At 43.7% G+C, this 22,377-nt stretch overlaps 1 protein-coding gene and 1 pseudogene across 5 annotated transcripts in view; both read left to right on the top strand.

Annotated features, from left to right (window-relative positions):
* The window catches only part of TMEM268 (transmembrane protein 268), a 66,262-nt gene extending 61,128 nt beyond the window's left edge, over nt 1-5,134 (top strand). For all 5 annotated transcript variants that reach the window (XM_067040893.1, XM_067040889.1, XM_059071111.2 and 2 more), the window contains 2 exons: nt 1,190-1,233; nt 3,961-5,134. The gene's annotated coding sequence lies outside the window, so the exon portion shown is untranslated. The remainder of the gene's footprint in view (nt 1-1,189; nt 1,234-3,960) is intronic.
* Nucleotides 4-19,525, top strand: LOC136794674 (zinc finger protein 211-like; annotated as a pseudogene).
* The last annotated feature ends 2,852 nt before the right edge of the window (nt 19,526-22,377 follow it).

The following is a 22,377-nucleotide window of genomic DNA, read 5'->3' as shown; positions in this document are numbered from 1 at the left end:
GCCATGGCTCAGACAACTGGGGTGAGTTGACTCTGCTTCACATGCCTGTTGTATCCTACCAAGCTAGCCTATGCCAATGGAAGAGGCCACAAATGATGAGTAGAAACATGCAGGTAATTTTTCTTGCTTCTGCTTGTGTCATATCTGCTAACATCCCATTGGCCAAAGCAAGTGCTGTGGCTGGACCCAGAGATAAGAGTGGGAGGTCACTTAACTGTGACATGGCAAAGGCATTGGTACAGGGCGGGATGAGAACTGGGGCCTTAATGGATCCAGTCTACTACAGATGGATGACTGAATGGACGGAGGGATAGATGGAAAGAGGGAGAGAAAAAAGGCAGACAAGGGTAGGAAGTTCTATTCACTGTGTCCAATACAAGGGAAAAGGAGGCACTAGAGGGTGGTTTTATAAGTCTCTAGTGCTCTCTGGGGTGAGCAGCTTTGGGCTCGGGGACTGGCACGTGGGGTCTGCAGCTTTGGCACAGACCCAGGCTATGGGGTATTTATATTATGACTTGCTTCTGTGCTGTGGAATCTTTGCTTCTGAGTGAGTAATTATGAAAGGCTTCGCAAGCTTTACCTAGTGGTTGGGAAGAGTCTATTTTGGAGACGAGAAGCCTTTTCAGAGAGAACTAATTCATAACATGAAGACTGTTGTGTTGTGGCCTGAGAACTGAACTGGGAAGCAAGGGGCCTAAGTTTCAGTCCTGCCTCTGTCAAGTCAGGAAGAAACACCATATATACAAGCTTCTCTTAGACAACTTCTGAGCACTATAGTACTTGTCAGCAAGATAAAAGGCTAAAAAAAAAAAAGTTTTAAAGAATACATTTTTCTCCCAGTCTTTATGGTTGTTTGAGCTCCTGGAAATAATATTTTTTAAGAAGATGAAAATTCTCTAGTGCTAATAAATTTGGTAACTTAGTTTTCTGCTATATATATTGAAGATCCTTTTTCATTTGTTGTTTCAAATGCTTTCAAAATAATGCTTATATCATAAAATGATGGCTAGTATGAAATTAAACATTATTAATATGAACATTAACAATGATTCTAAATAATTTCATAATTGTTGATGCAAGAGATTTACCAGTAAGTCTAATCAAATTTTCCCTCAAAGATGGGAAAAAAGCTCAATTGGTTCTGATCGTGTTAGGATGAACAATTCACTGTGTTTTCCTTCTGTTGTAGAAATGAAAATGATCCTGGCAATTTTCCTGAATCTTCAACACAAAGTAAGTGCTTTGTTTGCTTTCTCAGCTTAAATGAAAGGAAAATTAGATCCAATTCCTTGGCAACTGCAGATCCTGCAGGCTTTTCAGGGTCAAGTCAAGAGCACCAAAGTAGGCCACTTTCCAAGGGGTTGAATTCTGGAGGCCTGAGACAGGTCTTTCGGATCCTCTTTTTGATCCTTCCCCCACCTTTAAATTTCCGGGAATCTTGAGGCCTGGAAGAGGAAGGAGACTTGCCTGTGGGAGCCTCAGAGGGCCACCGGGAGTACTGGATCCTCATGCTGGTTCCTTGTACGTTGCGCGAGATCTCGTCCTTCCATCCTGCACAGCTTGTGTCCCTTTAAATAGTGACTTGCCAGTTCCGAGATGCACTCATTCAAAACATATTTCTATATCTGCTTTCAGAAGAGAGCAAGCAATGACATATAATGTTGCCCCCGAGGAAAGTGGAGAAATAGCTATTTCGTTTCCTTATTACTTGAGCATACTCAGCCTAAACCCCAGAAGTTTGTTACCTAGAGCCACGGCCTGTCTCATTCCGTCTCAGTCCTTTTTATCCCTTTCCTCCATGGCTTGTACTGAAGTATAGAAAAGATGCCTTTTTGCTGGTGCATGGTTTGTGATTTCACTTCATTATGAATTCAGGATAGGCATGAGATTGAAAGCATTAGCACGAGGCACTGACAGCTGTGAGATGGAAAGGCTCCCGGGAGTGTCTCAGATCTCCCTCTATTAGAAGTCAGATAGGTCTTAGAAGGGATTCTGTTCCTGCCACTCTGATTCATGTGGCCCAGTGATGCCTGTGTGCAGAATGATGGCTTCTAATACAGGAGGTGATCTTGAGATTCATCTGCTGATTCCTTGAGTCAGAACCTTGCAGCTGGAGTCTTACTTCTTTAGAGAGAAGCAACAGTCCCCATCTCCCTTGCTGACAGTGGCCAGGATTGGGCATGCCTCTGGTATCAAGATTCATAGCTACTTCTTTAGATTTTGTGTTGTTCCAAATAGGATGAAAAGAACCACCTCCAGACTATTGGCTTGGAGGGCATCCAGGGTTCTGGAGTTCAGAGTGAGTCTTCAGAGACCCTAAAGTCCCATGGCTTTCTCACTGGAGTCTGTAGTCATTTTCCCTTCTCTGACCTCAGTTTTCCCCCCTGCCAAAACTGACAGCCATGTAAAGACCACCCTGGGGTGTTAAGGAAAAGCTGAACAGAAAGGGCCTTGACGTCTTGTATAGGCTTTAAACAGAGCACCTCCAGTCTTAACAGTTTCATAAATTGAGGATACCTGTAAGATTGTGTTCAAACAAAGGGCTCTGCTATTGAAGAAGAAGCTTGAACTCTTCCTCACCTCTTTTGTGAATGTGACCTATGCTTGATATCTGAGAACTTCTGTTCTTAAATACCCTTAATACTCTTAGATGAGGTGGTAGTAAGGAAATAAAATTCCCGAAACTCTTCATTGTTTATAACATCTCAGCAATGAGTGGACTTCTGCAATATATTTTTTTGTCCTCTATATGATAATACTCTCTTCTTATCTCTGCTTGTTGGCCCTGGATTGAACCCCTGAATTCCTGAGTAGTGATTAGCCTTGGGAATAGACACATCTTATCCAAGTTCATGAGGGACTAATGTACAAACTGGATGCCATGGTATCAGTTTACAATCTATATAAATAAAAAAATTTTTCCATTTGCCTGTTATTACATGATATGAAAATATTGATTGACTTTAGAGATTATGTTTTGGATGGAATAACCTAAATAATAGTCTCTGTGTCTGTATTAGTCAATGTTTTTTGCTTGGTAATACTGCATAACAAATAATCCCACCTCCCCACCCCCATATCGGTGACTTATGATAACGTGTATTTTTCTTACTCACAGATTTGCTGGTAAGTTCACGTGTCTCTGTTGGGCTTGGCTCTAGGATGAAGGTCAGTGCAGGTCTGCCTCACATGTCTTCATTTTAGGACCTGAACTGAAGGGGCAGAAACTGCTTGGGGGAAACTTTTAACATGGCGAATAGCAGGAGTGCAGGAGAGGTGAGCAGAAGCGTGTGATGCCTCTTAAGGCCGTTGTTAGCACTGGCACTTTGTCACTTCCACCCACGTCCCATTGGCTGAAACAAGTCTTATGGCCGAGTCCAGTGTTAATGGGCTTGGATATATAATTTATTTCATCTACTCAGAGGGAATGACAAGTGACAGGCAAAAAGGATATGTAGTCCTAATAATAATGACATGGAAGAGAAGAACTGGGAATAGTAATTCAGCCTACTACAGAGGCCTGGGTTAAATTCACTTAGTGGGAGGCACTGGGGAGCACCTCAGAGAGACAGCCATTCATTCACCTCCCAGAGCAGTTAAAACGGAATTACAATGAGAGCCCGTGTTATGCTGTCCTTCAGAGTCTATCACATAAGACAGCACGCAGTGGTTTCAAACATGAGCTCCACATTGAAAATCACAATGATAAGCAGGTAGGTAAAGGTAGGTATTGGTTTTCACGTGAGCTGTTTCCCACCACATGGCATCTCTATTCATTGTACTCCCGGGCTGGCAGCACCAAGTCCCAGCTGAGTCCACACTTAACCTATGAACTTTGGCTTTTCCAAAAAAGATCAGAATTCTTGTAAAGATGGCAGCTCTCGTGAGTGTATTGTCCAGTTGTCTTATTTTCATTCTCAGGGTTTGACTGTTTCTGTCACCTTCGTATTCTGCCTACAGTAATGCTACTCAACATAGGAGAAAAGGGAGTGAGAACAGAATCCAGACAAACACAGGAGATTGAGAGTGACCAGTCTACCGACAACACTCGTGACAGACGCTGATAAACAAGTGTCCTCCCTCCTGCTGAGCTCACGCGAACCATCGTTCTTGTAACAATGAGCTCCACGCAGCCATTGCCGATCCATCCACCTGACAGGAAAACTGTTTGCCATCGTTTCCTAAAAGGAAATGTCCATGGTGCCAAAGATAGAGTGACTGTCCCGAGAGATCTCCAAGGGGAGAGGCAAGGTGGTGGATTGAAAAGAGCTTTGACCTACGAGGGACACAGGTTCTGCCCCCAGCCCTGTGGGTGACCTCCTGTGTGACCTTAGGCAAATTGTTTTCCCTCCTCTGACCTCAGTTTCCCCATTGCTCCTTGATATCTATGATGGAAGTAGTGGGTTTTAGTCCTGACTCAGCTGTGTGGCCCCAGTCATCTCATCTGGGCTTTCAGAATCCCATTTTTCTCATCTGTTATTAGAGTGAGGTCAAATTTTCTGCAATAAGTGGGACAAGAAGGTGACCTGTAAACTCCAAAGTGTCAGAGAAATGGGAAGGGCTTTCATCCAAGGGCTTCTTGATCAGTCCTGGAAGAGCCAGGATTCTCCCCGCAGTGGCTTTTTCAGTTGACCTGGTAGAAGGCAGACGACTGGGTCCCAGAAGCTTTGAGGGTCCCTTCCTGCCTGACTTGGAGGCTTTTGCAACCTTTGCTCCCAGAGAAGGTGAAAGGCCCCGTTGCATGGTGGTGTGAGTGTGCATGTTGGAAAAAACAAAACAGAACCCCACCACTTTCTAGCCTGGGGCCTCTTCTGAATCTCTCTGCAGAGAGAAATTAGGGATGCCCAGAAATTGAGAATGTGGCAGAGGACTGAGGCCAAATTGCTCACCACACAGTTAGGTGATGAATGCTCAGTCATATCAGGACCCAGAAGATGCGCAGAGCCCTGCCCTGCGGGCTGTTTGAAGGTCACACCAACTTTGCCCTGCTGGGAAACGAACTCAGCGTGTCTGTTTGCGGGTTCCCCGTGCTGAGGGCACGGTTCGCTGGGCTCTGGCTCCCCTATTCCCACTGCTGCCTGGCTGTCTCTACCACCCGCTTTCTGGCCCCTGCTCCAGAGCCCCTCCTGGTGGGGGCAACTTTTAGACTTAATTACTTTTGAAATCTCCTCTTTTTTGGTGTGTTTTCCTCAAAATTTGTTATAAAAGGCAACTTGGCAGAGGAAGTGCAGCTGTGGCCTGAGGCCGTTCCAGTCTAATTGAATCTGGCCCAGAAAGGAGCTCCTGACTCAACTCTGAGGAAGTGAAAGCAGAATGACCCCTGGGACTGCCCTGGGGTCACGGGGTCACTCAGGATGGTGAAGGGAAATGATTTTTCGGGAGCACTTGCTGTGAGGCATTTTTTCCTAGGTAAACCTCACAACCCATAGCACAGGCGGGGGAGGTGCTCTTGTTTTGCAGATGTGACTCAGGGAGGAAAAGAGCTTCTCCATGGGGGAATGAATAGCCCCATGGCACCTCCTTTTTCAGCCCCTCTGCCTTAAAAAGTGTGTGCTGTGGAGGCTAGGGTGTCATTCCATTCTGTTCTGTGTCTTTAGGAAAAGCCCTTTTCTCTCTGAGTATCAGTTTCTGCTTCTGTAAAACATGGTCATCGGTATTAGACCTCTTTGAGCTCAAGAATCCTATATTCCATGCCCTCTTAGCACTTCCCTCAGTTCTCCTTAGCTCCAGAGCAGGCTGGATAACTTCCTGGGATCTTGGCATCCATTTCAAGGAGTGACCCCACAGACAGCTGTGGATCTAGTAGTTAGGATGATAGAGGTACCTACCTAGATGTGGTAGGGAAGATGGTGAATGACTGTGAAGCGGACTGAAAAGATTCCTGGTGTCTTCAGTGGAAAACTAGGTGTTTCTGTGGGGCTGCTGTGCCTTTCATTACCTTTGAGCTATTTCAGAACTCTAAGTCGTAGATAACTGAGGGCAGTGCAGATGGTTCGTGTTCATGATATTTTTTCCAGTGCAAGTACAGCTGGTTTAGCACACCCGCTCTGGAATAAGCCACTGTGCATCAATTTGTAGTTTCATTTCAACATTTCTTGTTGTTTGTGTATATGTGATTCTTTGAACCAATTGTGACATCTTACTAGTTCCTTCACTAATTAACAAGCTAAATAAAATCCTTGATACGTGTTTATTTTATATTTCTGTGAGGGTCATGATTATATCCGTTTAAATAAACTCTCCTTTAACAGTGTATAGTAACTGCAACACACTGTTTGGCGTAGTTGGTGGGTAAAGGGTTGCAGGTGGGGTGTATAACCCTTTGTCTATACTTCCAGCCTAGAGGCTGCTTTTCTGGTCCAGACTATAACTCTGGTCCCCTGAGTTTTTCTTTTTGCATTTCCTAGAAAGAGGCTGATTCTTCCCAGCTCCCTACTTCAAAGCTACCCTTGAAGCCTTGCTAACCTACTACCTACTTCTGTGTTTAGACTTGACCCATCATGAGTAGGGGGGTAGAAATACCTCCCATGGGGACGTGAGAGGATTCGATTCGGCGGTGCGTGTCTGAGGGCACTTATCGGCAGTCACGTCATGTCCCAGCTGAGGTGGCCACTCAAGGGGTCAATGCCTTGCGCCTGGAGTTTGTTGGCGAGAATTGGGCTCCCCATCTCCAGTCCCCTCCACTCCCCGCATCTGGTCCTTAGCGAGGCTGGTGGAGCTCTCTGCCGCCTAGCGATGGGATCTGGGCCTGAAGAGCCGACCAAAGCAGGCTGTTAGGTGCCTCTGCTTCTCAGACCAGGTGACAGGATTTTCTGAGGCCTCCAGCACTTCTAGGAATGACCTTTTCCAGGATTTCCTCACCAGCATTTTCCTTTTGACAAAATGTATTTTCATCCATTCTGAGTTGAACCCTACAGTAACTCCTTGAGCTAGGCTGGAAGAGTTTGACTGTCCCCCCTCTTCACATATGCGAGACATGAACTTCAGAGAGAGGAGGTGACTTGCTCCAGGTGAGTGTGGCAGGGGCAGAACGCAGGTCAGGACATGGCAGTCCTCAGACCTCAAAAAACTCAGTATACAGTAACCTACAAATTAGGGATTTCTCTTGATTAAGAAGGAGTTTGGAGATGGATGGCTCAACGTCAGGGTCAGAGATTCTGTGATTCTCTAGTCCTAGCTGTCCAATAAGTACCTTCTGCCACATGTGGCTATTTAAGTGTAGGTAAATTAAAATTAATAAAAATTAAAAAAATTCAGTTCCTCAGTCATACTAGCAACATTTCAAGTGGCTAGTTGCTACTGCTTTGGGCCATTACAGGTATAGAGCACTTCCATCAGTGCAGAAGGTTCTGTTGGACCTGCTGTCTAGGTGTGGAATAGATGGCAAAGAAAGAAGAAAGGTAGAACATGATGGTGCTACCATGTTTGTTCCTTTTTATTGAGAAGGAAAGGCTTTTTTAGAATCCCTACAAGTCTTCTATCAGTATCTTACTGATGATGTCACAGGGCCCTTCCTAGCTGCCAGGGAAGTTTCTGATAGCAAGAAGAAAGAAGGATTTGGGGCAGGCAGTTCTGTGATGGGGAGAGGCTTATCTTTTCCTGGTTACGTCTGCTCTGAGATCCTCTCTCTGCCCAGTGTGTTCCAAGTCCTTGGGTTGTCTCTGTGTGTGTTGACCTGGTCTACCCCGCTCTCCCCAGCACCTCTTCTTTAATTTGCACAGAAAACCCCCAGCAATACAAATGTCCACAGAAGTCACACTCTAGTAGAGGTTCCAGGGACTGGAAGGGGCCTTAGATCTTATTAATGCAAACCACTTAACACTAACATTGGGAGCTCCCGATCTTACCAATCTGTGTCATGCTGTCATGTTGCTCTGCCATCTGGTTTTTCCCCTCTGTGTTCCCATTATTAGGAGCCCCACCTCTTAGGCCACCCGATTCCCCTCCTTTTACTAAGTAGAGCAATTTAGGCTGATACTGCAGACCACGTGGCCTGGCGGCGGGGGGGGGGTGTCTCTGCACAATCAAAGATGCTGCAAAGCCATGGCAGTCTTCTTCATCCTCCCTCCCCCAGCCTCCTGCCTTTTCACTAGTGCAAGAGAAACAAGGAAAGGCTTTGGAATGTCCATCAGTTCCTTTCTCTGTCCCTATCAGCTCTGTCAGACTAGAGGCCACTGTATAGATGTACCTTCACTCTGATGAAAATGATTTCATCTGTCTTTGGAAGGCACCAACAACCACGGCTAGTTTTGATTTTAAATGACAATTTTTGTTCTATTGCATTCATATACCACATTTTCACTATTGAATGTTGACAATACAATTAATCAAGCGTGTTGGTTAAGAACCAGCGATTGAGATTTTTGAAGAAATAGAATAAAATAAAGTATTCTTAATTCTGGAGGCAGAGTGGCCCATGAGTCAGATCTGAGTATGAGGGACAGTCCTGATGGCTGAGTGACCTCAGACAAATGTACTTAAACTCTGTGCAATGCAAGGGTTAAATGAATCAGAGACCCATGGACCATGGTCTTCAGGCCAAATTCTGCCACAGGCCTGTTTGTGTACAACCCCTGAGCTACGAATAGTTTTTCCATCCTTAAATGGCTTTTAGGGACTTCCCTGGCTGTCCAGTGGTTAAGACTCTGAGCTTCCAGTTCAGTGGGCACGGGTTCGATCCCTGGTTGGGGAACTAAGATCCCACATGCTGCACGGTGTGGCCAAAAAAAAAGTGGCTTTTAAAAAATAAGGATATGCAACAGAGATTGGATGTGACACACTAGGTGTAACAAATATACTACTTGGCCCTTTACAGAAAAAGTTCACCCTACTCTGGATTAGATGGTCTCTGAGTGTTTTTCCAACTCTTAGGGTCTAGATGTCTGGGATCCTGGTAGACTAGATGATTCAGGATGTGTTAAGTTCAAGGCCTTGTGAGGCTCAACAGTGGTTTCCTTCATTTCTGGGGTGTCTCCATTCTGTATCAAAAGGAAAATGGGAGGGGGCATGACTAATCAGGGACCGAGGCTGGAAGTTACTGGAGGATGGCTTTACGGTAAACCTGCTGACGTGGTCCGTGGAGAGAGATTTCCCTCAGCAGGCAAGCAGCAGGCGTGTACGTCACATACTGGAAACTGTGGGGCAGAACGTTCTGGCCTTCTAGCCGCAGCCAGGCCTGCCCATCCGGAGCAGGTGTCAACAGCTCCCACTGCGATCAGCTGGGCAGCTCTGGCACCAGGCTGTGTGTGTGTGGGGGGAAAGTCGGAGGTGGAGGAGTGGGGGTAGGGAAACTGGGTCACATTTGCTCCGCCTTGAGGCACTGAGGTCTTGAATTCCACCCTGGTAAGGACTTTGTATGGGGACTGCTACCCTTAGCCTCTTACTCTGAGGTCTGGGAAACCAGGCCTTTAGTGCAGGGCTTCAAAGGAGCCCAGTCTTCACTTCCATTCATCTCCAGGGTGACCACGAGCAAGTCACTTCACTTCTCTCTGTTTTCTCAACAGTAAGATGGTGCTAATGAATCCTAACCTACAGACCTCCTTGGGTTGTTGAGAGGGAAAAAGCAGATATTTATATGGAAAATCAGTTACAAACAGAAAAGTACAATAAGGCCCCAAAGGTTCAAGGGGAGCTTTCTTTTAAAACTACCATTTGTTGAACAGTTACTATGCCAGGCACTTGGGTAAGCTCTTTACATAGTTTATCCATTTAAACCTTGAAACAACCCTCTGAGACACGTATTATTATCCCTGTTTATGGATGAGGTGACTCTGGGTCACGAGCATTTTAGGCTGCAGCACTGGGATCCAGTCCCAGGTCTGGATGATGCAGTTTTTTTGCTCCTAACCACTTTTCAAGATCTGAAAAGACCATCAACTTCTTGAATTGACACTTAAGTGGCTCTGTGGATTCCTAATTTCATTTGTAGGAATGGCTAGTATTGCTTTAGACTGGCCTATTTTTTTGTCATCTCATAGAATTTTATTTTGGCTCCTGAAAATTCGCCTGGGTGATTGTCCTTATTAAAGCTCTTAACTGGCGTATTTATACTGTTTAGTAACTTTAGAGAAAAGAAAAAAGACAGTGTTCTCAGGAAACAAACACCCAAAAATCTTAACCCCAAATAAAATAATAATAGCCATGCAAAACCAGTGAAGATGAAATTTTGATGTTTGTGCCATTACAGGTTTCAAAATCCTTTGATTTTTATCTTAACCTCTCCCACTACTAATGCTCATGTTTTCTGCTTGCATTCGAGATAATTATGGGATGGAAACATTTTAGAATTACAGATGTCCAGTCATATCTGAATAATTATTATCCTTTTATGGAGTCATGCTACAGAGTTTTCTAACCACTTTTATTTCCAATATGTTAGTCGAATTTTACAGACACTTTCTGAGGTCTGGAAAGCATGATGTCTATTGTCTTTAAGAGGAAGCAGAGGCTCAGGGAGATTAAGTGACTTACCTAGACTCACACAACTACTACACAACAGAGGTAGAATTTCTAGGACTCACCACATCTACCCACCTCCTCTGGGGAGGGCAGCGTACCCTGATTTCATGGTGTATTCAACCACTGCAAATATTGACTGATTGTGGTTTAATTACTTTTCCTCATTAAATTCATCAAATTAATTTATTAAATTCATTACATTTATTTATTTATTATATTATTATACTATAATATTATATTGTAGTTTATTATTATACCAATATAAATTATAGTATCTATAATATACTATGTGTACTATATTATTATACCATATACTATATCAATATATTTATAATATCATTTATGAAATTCATTATATTAATTTATTAAATTCATCACATTAATTAATCATATTATAATATATTATACTATATATATTATAGTATGCTATAATATACTATATATAATATTTTATACTATACATATTATATATTATTATATTTTAAATAAATATTTATTATTAAATCCATTACATTAATTTAGTAATTTCCTCATTAAATTTGTTACATTAATTTATTAATTAATTTCCTCATTAAATTCATTACATTAATTCATGACAACCCTGCAAAATAGGTATTTATTATTACTGGAGTTTTACAAACGAGGAAACCAAGACTTAGGTGGGTATTTGTTCAAGTTTACTCAGCCAAATAGAAGCAGAGGCAGGATTTGAACCCATCTCCGCCTGACTCCAGAGCCATGCTCTTGCCAGCTGTCTTCTATGCCATCATTGGCATAGCCAGGGAAGGTTTAAAAGAGGCAGGAGGGAGGGTATAATGTATCTTGGTTCCAAAACCCATTGGTATTTTATCTGGCCCACTGGAGAGCCAGGGAGCACATCTTGTGAGTGACCTTAACGCAGGTTTGGTGATGGAGATGGAAGGTGTGTCCTGTACGAAGGCAGCTAAGAGTGTGGTCTAAAAGCAGCAGCAAGTCTTGTCAGTTTGGGCAGGTGAAGTGTGTGCCTGTGTGGGTGTCTCTTCCCTTTCTCTTTTCTAGCTCAGGATTCAGGGATTGATAACACTTATTAAGCCCTCTTAGATACATACCTTGAGTTCACTGCAAGCTGCATGTGTATGATGCCCGTTTCAAAAAGGAGGAAATGGAGGCTGAGAGGTGTGCCATGACTCACCTGAGATCATACAGCTGGAAGGGGCAGAGCTGGGATTTGCACCTAGGTCTCTGGAATTAAGACGCTCCGCCTGCTGCCTTTGTCTGTCTTTTCATTCAGTCCTGGACCCCTTCTTTTTCAAGCAGCACTCCCTGCCATATTTCTAATCTCATTTGTCCCCAGGCCCAGCTGCTGGAGAAGTCCATGCTGGGCCCAGGCAGGAGAAAATGCAATGCCCAGAGACCCAGATGCTGCTGCTGTGTATGCGCTCTGCTGGGTCCGCGAGCTCCTGACTTCTAGTCCTTGTTACCTTACCAGCAACTTGCATGACCTGGGCAGGCTGTCCCCATGAGGATTAATGGCAGTAATAGCTAACAGATGCCCAGCTCTGCACGCTCACATTCATTCTCCATCTGAACTGGGAAAGCTCAAATACTTCTTGAGTGCCGCCCTCTTCCTGGGTTCCTGGGCCCTGCTCTAAGCTCGGCCAATAATCTTTGTATGGCCGTGGCTCCTCGCCTTCCCTTTTTTGGACCACAGCTTTTCCATCTGCAAGTGAAAGAGATCCTTGGAAAGCTTCCGAGGGACAAATCTGAGGTCTCTGGGTTCTGTGTAAAATTATCTCCTTTGTCTTTCAAATTTTGAGCTATGTTAAACTACTTTATTTAATTATATAGAAATACCCAAACAACAACAACTCTCTCAAACCATTTTTTTTTTCCCTGTTTTTGCAGGGAGGTCATTTTTTCTTCTTGTAATGTGACCTTTGCCCATTATTCTTCTCTAGTCCACCTCCAAGAAATGGGTAAGTGGAATTTAGCTTTGAGGCGACTACTTCTAATCCAGCACAGAGTCTTCACTGTCACAAGCTGAACCCCTAACAGCACATCGGGATGATGACACACTTTCCACCCAGGCGACTGTATCTGTTCCTGTCGCCAACCTCATCCCTCTCCCTCTGACTGAGGGCTCAATTCTTGGACAATTTTAAGAGCTCGTTTTAGGGAAAAGCCCATTTTTCCACCCTGACAATAGAGATTTCTTTTTGGATCAGCTTTAGAAACTGCAGCCCAGGGAAAAAGATGGCTCCCTTTTCTTTGCCAAATGCTTTTTCTTTTCCCTTTATGGTTAGTTCATGAGCCTCTTTTCACCCATCACTGCCCCACCCTCACCTCTGTGCTAACTGGAAGTATGGGTCTAGGATGGCAAACAGGACGTGAAACCTGGAACAGTGTCTTACCAGGCTGCAAGGAGAGCTGCAAGGGTAGGGGTCTTTGGTTCCATTCTTTGCCACTTTGTCCCTTATGGCTGCACAGCATCTCCCGGCCAGGTTGGGGAGGTTTTCCTCATCACCTCTGAAGCATCATAAATCAACTGCCCCTGCTCAATGCTTAGCTGAGCTCTGGAGGTTTGCAGAGAAATCTGAAGGTCTACTTTTTGTCCTCAGGGGGTGTTTTGTTGAGGCAAGTAGATTTGATTGGAAAAAGTTCAGAGTTGATTAAGAATGGTCTGAGGCCTTACTGAAATTACTAACATGCTGCCTGCTCCTCCCACGAATTCTGGGGCTGCAGGCTCTTCCGGGTTTGTGCTAACCACTTGGGGGTTTGCAGATCAAAAATAAATTTAGCTATTTGGTCTTTGGAGGCCACAAGATAGCCTGGTAAAATACCACTTTCATAGTGTCCCTGCTTTGCTCAAGAATACACAGTGATTCCTCGTGATAGTTTTCTGCTTATGTGTAACAATTACCCCCAAACCTAGTGGGTCAAAAATTTGGGAGCAGCTTAGGTATGTGGTTCTGGCTTCAAAGAGGGTGTGTCCTCACATCTCAGCAGGGGAGAAAGATTCATGAATGCATATGAATGTTATGGTTTGTGTTACCAGCTTTGAGTGTGAACATAGTCACAAAAAATTATTAGGCAATATATTTTAAGAATGAAAAGGCCTAAAGAATCTTGTAAGATGGGTGTACTCGACCTATCCTAAGAAACAAATATTTCCAATCGTGTAGAAACTCCTGGGTATCCCTTTCCTACTGCATGTTCCCCACCATCTCTTCACCCAAATGGTAACCAGTTCCTTGAATGAAGTCTTTATCTGTCCCAATAATTTCTTATACTTTTATTGCACCAGCATGTATACCTAAACAATGTGTAGCATTGCTTTGCAGACTTTTTAATTACATTGAATTGTGTCATAGTGCATGTGCCTTTCTGCAGTGTGCTTTCTTCACCCAACATTCTACACGTGAATACCCTTGTTCATCCAGTTTTTGCTGCTGTATAGTATCACACTGTGTGGCTATACTATAATTTATTTGTTCATTTTCTTTTTGATGGATACCTGGATTGTTTATAATTTCTTTCAAATTAATCGTAGGAGCTCTCCCTGCCCCGATTAACAGAATGTTCTTTATCACCCCCTTGAGATTCTGTGATACCCCCCCAAAATGGATAGGAATCTTAGGGATTTTCTTAGGCATAAGGGATGAATTCTGCTCAAGAGGTGAATCAGTCCATGGCTGCCCTTGCTTCTGTGATAGTTACATGGCGTCACTGCTCAAAACTTGTTTCTTGTAGTCCTTGGCGTCCTTATTCCCTGATATGGTAACATCCCCAGGAGAAGAGCTGAGCAGGTGAGTATGAACCAAAGACCCCTGACCTGGAGTGTGAGCCTGGACCACTGCTGGTCCCATGCAAGGACCCATTCATCACCAAGGCTGTCCCTGCAGCAGGGCAGTGGGGGCAAAGACTCCCACCAGCCCTGAGAGCACTGATCTAGATAAACGAATCAGTAACCATGGCTATAGCCACCCTGTGAGGTTGGAATTCTCCTGCTGAGGCCTCTAGAAGCACAGCCTTTCATATACTGGCATTAACAGGGGGTACGCCTTCATTTTTCGGCATGGGTCTCTTAGCTTATGTGTTTTAGTTTCCTCATTTGTCAAGAATGCATTACCCCATGTGATGCAGACAGTCATAGTCATTGATTGCTTAGCTGGAAGCAACCACTTCGAGTAGGGGCCCCTACCCCCGACATACCCTCCTCCTTCCTGAAGTCAGTAGCTCTTTCCTGGGCTTTTCTGTTAAGAGGCTACTTAACTTTGGCAGAGCCAGGACACTGCTCTTGGAACGAGAGGACCCGGCCTAGGCCCCACTCCATCCATATTCTTGCTGTGTGATCTTCTTTATATTCCTTAACCTCTCTGAACCTCAGGTTCCCCATGTGTAAACACAGGGAGAATCACCTCTCTGCAGAGAATTGCTGTGAGGGCAAAATGAGACCATGGACTTGAAAGGGCTCGAGAGGCTGGAATGGGTGGGGTGAGGGTGGGGGTCTCTTCTACTTTGGAGCAGCGCATTCTTCTGTTAAACAGTTCTGACTTTGCAAACATGAGTTGGGTCCTGCTTCCCCACAGGAGACTCTTGACAGCTTTTTGTGAATTCAAGACTCCCAGCATGTTCAAAACATCCCTCCACACCCCAAGTCTCCAGAAAAATCCAGAAAAATCTTCCCTAGTTCCTTCACAAATTATATTATGGGTCACAGTTTCCATAAAACAAAAGAAGGTTGTAGAATATAAACTGCTTGCAAAAATATAAAATGCCATATAGTTCTAAGGTGACATCATTGTTAATGAGATCATTTATTATTATCACTTTGGTGAGAATGACAACCTCCTCTGTTGAGGGCAGAGGTCACTGATGACTTCCATGCCCCTAAATCCAGGGACACCTTTCAGGCCTCATCTGACTTGATTTCTCACCTCGCCACATTTCTTAACACACACTCTTTCTTGGCTGCCAAGGGGACAACAGTGTGTATTTCACTGACAACTTCTTCTCAGCCTCTTGCTGTCTCTTCGTCTTCAGACTAGACCTTAAATGTTGTAATCCTCAGGGATAGGTCCCAGGCCCTCTATTCTTCTCCCTCCTCGCACCATCCCTGGAAGTTCACCTATGCTCATCTACTCCAATAGCTTCAATGACTATTCATGGACTGATGACTTCCAAGGTCATCCAGAGTCCATATTTCTCTCCTGACCAGCAGCTCTATAGCTCCAACTGCCTGTTAAACATCTCAGTTTGGATGTCTTGTTGGCATGTCAATCTCCTTGAGTCCTTCCCCCAATCCCAAACTGTCTCGTGCTACGCTGTGAAAGCTACCACCATCCATCCAGTTGCCCAGGCCAGCAGCCTAGGAATCATTCATGACTTCTTTCTTGCTTTATATCCAGTGTGTAAAGAATTATCAACTCCTGTCAACACCATGTGTTTCTCCATTCCCACCACCACTACCTCTGTCTAGGAGTCAACAGCTCATTTATTGCAATAGCCCCTTATCTAGTTTCTTGAGCTCCAATATTGTGCACTTCTAATTCAGTTTCTACAGTGAAGCCAAAGAGATCTTTCTAAATATCAGATCATGATCTTTAGATCAGATCATGGGGATTTTGGGCTGGATGGTTCACTCCACTCCTGCTGGCCCTCCTGCCCTACCCCCTGCCACCAAAACCTGAACTCTGGGGACATTATGGAAGGGGAGAGTGAAGCATGGAGGCACTGAAAAACTGGCATGAAATCTGTGGGAAAACTCTGGGGAGGACATCCTGACTTGACATGTGGAGGGAACATGAGCCAGAGGCAGACGGGGATGGGGAGCCTCACCAGGGGACAGGTGTGACTTCTGCTCTTTCCTCTCTCCCACTCATTGCCTTAGGGCACCAGTGCCTGCCTGGCACAACTCAACTGTGACACAGAAAACTATGGGGGCACCTTGGGTTATCCCTGCAGCTGATACCAACAATAAGAAATGAGAAGTTAAGGTCCTAACCCCCAGAACCTCAGATTGTGACTGTATTTGGAGATAAGAGTCTTTAAAAATATAATGAAGTTAAAATAGGGTCATTAGGGTGGGCCCTAATCCAATAGGACTGGTGGCCTCGTAAGAAGAGGAGATTGGGACACAAGACATGTACAGAGGAAAGACCATGTAAAGACAGGGAGAAGATGGCCATCTGCAAGGCAAGAAGAGAGCCTCAGAAGAAACCAATCCTACTGACACCTGATTTTGGACTTCTATACTCTAGAATTGTGAGAAAATAAATTTCTGCTGTTTAAGCTATTTAGTCTATGGCACTTTGTTATAGCTTCCCCAGCAAACTAATACAGAGGTGTGAAGATTGAAGGGAAGAGGTAAAGCTATCATTATTTACATGTGTTATGATCATTGACAAAGAAAGCCAACTGAATCAGCAGACCCTCTTTTAAAACTAATAAGACCCTCTTTTAAAACTAATTAGTTTTAAAACTAATAAGAGGATTCAGCAAGGTTGCCAAACACAAGACCAACTACTAAAAACCAATAGCACGTTTCCACACCAGCAAACACCAACCATAAAATACATAAGAGAAAATATGATGCCACTCACCATAGTTACAAACACTAAACCTAGGAATATTTTATCAAGGAATAAACAAGTCATCGATGGAAGAAAAATTTAAATTCAATTAAAGGATGTAAAATGAAGTTTTAAATAAATGGAGAGATATTCTCCATTCATGATGGAATAATATAACATTGTACACATGTCAACTATCTTCAAATTAATTTGTAAATCTGATACAATTGCAATCAGAATTCCAGATAGATATGTTGAGAAACTTAACAAACTTATTCTGAAATTGATAAGTATAAAGGTCTGAAAATAGCTGAGGCAACTTTTAAAAAGAGGAGGGACATATCTTCTAGATATTAAAACACATTAGAGGGAGGGGGACTTCGGTGTCTTTGTGGCAGACATTTAAATTGTTGTTGAGACTGTAGACCTGGTCAATAGCTCCACTGTGCGGTGTTGGGAATGAGGGCCATGTGACCCTTGTGGATGTGGCTGTGTACTTCTCCTGAGAGGAATGGTGTCTTCTTGATGAGGTTCAGATACACCTGTACCTTGATGTCATGCTGGAGAACTTTGCAGTTGTATGCATGCTGGTTCTTTTCCTGCAGTTGAGGATGAAGAGACGCCTTCTGAACAGAGTGTGTCTGCAGGAGTGTCACAGATGAGGACCCCCAGGGCAGGTTCATCTCCTGAGAAGGCCCAGCCGTGTAAGATGTGCATCCCAGTTTTGAGAGACATTTTGCACTTGGCTGAAGAGCAAGGAAAAAATAGGGAGCAGAAATCATACACATGTGGGGCATGTGAGAAACAGTTCTATTTCACTGCAAACCGTCAAGAGCACCAGAAGCAGCACATTAGAGAGAAAGCCTTCAGCTGTGATATGGGGAGACCCGCATTTTTCAAAAGCTGCACAATCCATGGAACAGGGAATTTCTCTACCTACATGGAGATTGGGAACAACTCTGTGGCCAACATGGAACTTCAGCCACAGGCCACTAATACCAGGAAGAAACTGAACAACAGTAAGGAGTGTGAAGCTGTTTTTCACAGTGGACAAGGTCATCACAGCTGGGGAGAAGGCAAGAAAGCCTCCAGCCACACAGAGATACTAATTCAGGATGAGAGGTTCCTCACTACTGAAGGGTTTTGTGAGTTCAGAGAATGTGGGAAAGCCTTCACCCAAAGAACTAACCTATTCAGCATGAGCAAGTTCACACTGGAGAAAGACCTTATGAATGCAGCCATTGTGGAAAATTTTTTAGCCACAAATCCCATTTCCTTACACATCAGAGAGTTAACCGTGGAGGAATGCTCTATGATTGCAGTGAATGTGGGAAATCCTTTAGCCTAAGGAAGTACCTCAGAGCACATAGGAAAACCCACAGTGGAGAAAAGCCTTATGAATACAAGGAATGTGCTAAATCTTTCATCCAAAAGTGGAACTTAATTGAACATCAGAGAGTTCACACTGGAGAAAAACCTTATCAATGCACCCAAAATGTGGAAAATTTTTTGCCCGCAAATCCAATTTCCTTGCACATCAGAGAGTTCACACTGGAGAAAGGCCTTATGAGTGCAGTGAATGTGGGAAATCTTTCACTACTTGGTCGATCCTTTGTAATCATCAGAGAATTCACAGTGGAGAAAGACCTTTTGAGTGCAGTGAATGTGGGAAATTCTTTAGCCGAAATGAACGACTCAGTGCCCATAATGAATGTTCACACTGGAGAAAAGCCTTATGAGTGCAATAAATGTGGAAAATTGTTTACGAGTAGGTCGAACCTTTGTAATCATTGGAGAGTTCACAGTGGAGTGAGGCCTTTCGAGTGCAGTGAATGTGGGAAATTCTTTAACCAAAAGGCACACCTCAATGCCCGTAAGAAATTTCACACTGGAGAACAGGTTTATGAGTGCAATAAATGTGAGAAATCTTTAACTCCTAGGCTGAACCTCAAGTGTCATACTAGAGTTCATACTAGAGAAAGGCCTTATGAGTGCAGTGAATGTGGGAAATCTTTTGTTGCTAGGAGTGGCCTCTGGTATCATCAGAGAGTTCACAGTGGAGAAAGGCCTTATGACTGCAGTGAATGTGGGAAATCTTTTACTGCTAGGTCGAGCCTTCATGATCATCAGAGAATTCACACTGGAGAAAAGCCTTATAAGTGCAGTGAATTTGGGAAAAGTTTTTCTGGTAGCTCTAGCCTTCTTCGTCATCAGAGAGTTCACAGTGGAGAAAGGCCTTATGAGTGCAGTGAATGTGGGCAGTCTTTTACTAGTTGATCCTCTCTCTGTGATCATCACAGAGTTCACACTGGAGAAAGACCTTATGGGTGCACTGAATGTGGGAAAGCCTTTAAGCAAAGACAGCTCCTCTGCATCCATAGGAAAACCCACAGTGGAGAAAAGCCTTTTGAGTGCAAGGAATGTGGTAAATCTTTCATCCAAAGGTGCCATTTGATTAAACGTCAGAGAGTTCACACTGAAGAAAGGGCCTTATGAATATCGCAAACATGGCTGGCAGTGACATTGAAGGAGTTCCAGGTGGTAAGAGAGTGAGAAGAACCCGTGCAGCTAATGGAACCTTTCTAGAGAGGAAACTGAGACACAGAGATGATGTGTCATCTGTTTGTGATCTCCCAGAAATGGACAGGGATCTGGGCTTCAATGCCAGGTTGCCTGGTTCAGGATATCGGGAGTCTGGTCACTTCACTCCTCCCCTGCCCCCCACCCCCAGGTTTGGGGACTGAAAGAACACCTTGTCCATACTGACATTACTGTGCCCTGACCCCCACACCAGGAGACCTGCTCATATCCCAGCCCCATGCTGATGGACAGGATTATCTTTTCTCTGGGAACCAATATTGATGACTTTCCTGTGACTGACTCCATTTATCTACCCAACCAATCCAGTGCTGTGATTCAGTTATTATTATTGCCATTTGTGAAAGAAGGGGTGTCCAGCTCAGAGATGTTGAGGGACTTCCACAAGGACTCACTAATGCCAGGCCTTTGATGAGAGTGGTTCCTCTACACACTGCACCCGTCCACTATCCTCTCTCCTGCCTCTCCAAGCAGGGCCTCCACTTGCTGTGACCTGACCATGAACTACCCACATCTGACATCTGCATCACTACCAGGGTCTCCAGCTTCATTTTCACAAGTGCACATCTCCCGGAAACACCCTCTTGCTTCGGAAGTTCTCCACAGGGACAGCAGCACTAAGCCAGGCACTCTGGACTGGGTCATTGGTGTCACCCCAGATTTGACACGGGCTCTACGGCCATATGCACTGATTCATTTCCAAGGTCCTGTCCTTCTTTACATACCCACCTCAGGATGTCCCTGTTGCCCTGTTAGTTATGTGGTTGACCCGCTCACTGTTCTGGGCAGTGTGAGGGACACGGAAGGACTAAGAATGTCCAGTGTGGCCCTACGTGGCCTGGTCTCCAAGCATCCTCTTCCTAAGCCCTTGATCCATTGCCTCACTGTTCCTCCCATCCCTCCAGAAGAAGTGTTAACTCACCAAAATGATGATTGTTAATTAGCAAGAACTTGCCCTCCCCTCCTTGGGACCCACACTTGATCAACCTATCTTAAAAGCTAAGATTGAATGTAGGCTGACCCCTCCCATGAAGACTTTAAAATTCATCTATAAAAAATGATTTTAATTGCATTTCTTCAGGATTTTTTTTTTTTTGACCGTGTCACACAGCATGCATGATCTTAGTTCTTCTGATCAGGAATCTAACCCATGCCCCCAGGTGTGGGAGCCTGGAGTCCTCACCACTGGACCACCAGGGAATTCCCTTTCTTAGGATTGTTGATGTTGAATTTTTGTTTTTCATGTGTCTGTTTTTTACCTGTGTGTCCTGTCTGGTTAAATTTCTATTCCTATCTTTTGCCTACTTTTATTTTGTGAGATATGGCTATTTTCTCTTTTTTTGACAAAAGAGAGCAGGTAAACAACAAAGACATCTGTTAGATTTCACTCATTCACCAATAATGTGAGTGATTTCTTTTCTGAATGTAATTGTAATTTGGAATAGTGAAAGGATATGTTCTCAACTTTTTCTCAGTTTTATACTATGCATAATGTAATGGCCACATACATTATACAGGTTTAGGAATAATCTGCATTATTAATATATGCTACCTTAGTGTTAAGTCCAGACATTCAATTACACAATAAATTAATCTCTGGTTTGTAGTGTTTGCCGGTTTCCATGCTGTAAATATTCCAACCATAGCCAAGGTCAAATTGCTGACATAATTTCACTGAACATTCATTTGGGAAGCATTGCCAGTAGCCCACTATTGTATTCTTTTGCCACCATTACAGGTACAGTAGCCGCAATTTTAAGAATGTAGCTAATAAATCATAGTAGAATTATTATAAAGTGATAGGTTTTGCATCTTTATTTTGAAAATCATTTACTGGATGAATAGTTGACTTAAGTTTTACCTAGTTAAAATGTACATTTTGACATACTTGTGTATAGCCCTCCAACCAGTTTCCTCCTGCCATTGTTAATTCATCCTCAACATTAAAATGACTTATGCAAGAACAACAACAAAAAACACATTAAAAAGTCATGGTGATAGAAGAATTGTGTGGTTTTCATGGAAGGATAGGTTAATAAACCAATGGAAGAGGAGAGAGAGCTCAGAGACAGACCACACATATATGGGAACTTGATATATGATAAATATGGCACCATAGATCAATGGGAAAGGTCCCACTGACTTGCAGATGGCTTTGGAAAACTGGCTGATTACATATATTAGAAGAGAACTGGATTCCTACTTTACCCAGAACACAAAAGTGGATTCCAGATAAATTAAAAACTCAAAGGTTAAGCAATAAAACTGATTGATTGAAGAAAATGTAGGGGAACATTTTTATAACGTAGACATGAGGAAGTCTTCTCAAAGAAAACCCCCAAGACAAAGTATGATATCAAAAATTAATTTATTTTTAATCAAAATTATGGATTCTAATCAATGGGATTAGATAACCATAACCCTGTGGGAGGGATAACCTATAGACCAGTGGTTCTCAACTGGGGGTGATTTTGCCCCCCATCCCAGGACATTGGCAATATCTGGAGACATTTTTGGTTGTCACAACTGGGCTGGAGGCGCTACTGGCATCTAGTGGGTAGAGGCCAGGGATGCTGTTAAACATGCTCCAATGCATAGGGCAGCCCCTCAAGGAAGGATTATCAGGACGAAATATCAGTAGTGCTGGGGTTGAGAAACTCTCCTATAGACAGATATCACATACAGATGCCACATCTAAAACCTTGAATATACAAGAAGTCCTATAAATTGTTAAGAAAAAGACAGGGAACCCAATGGAAAATTGGACAAA

This window comes from Kogia breviceps, chromosome 8, assembly GCF_026419965.1.
Source record: "Kogia breviceps isolate mKogBre1 chromosome 8, mKogBre1 haplotype 1, whole genome shotgun sequence".
In the NCBI taxonomy this organism is placed as follows: Eukaryota; Metazoa; Chordata; class Mammalia; order Artiodactyla; family Physeteridae; genus Kogia; species Kogia breviceps.
Note: the sequence above shows the minus strand (reverse complement) of the source record. Positions and strands in the feature narration are given on the sequence as shown.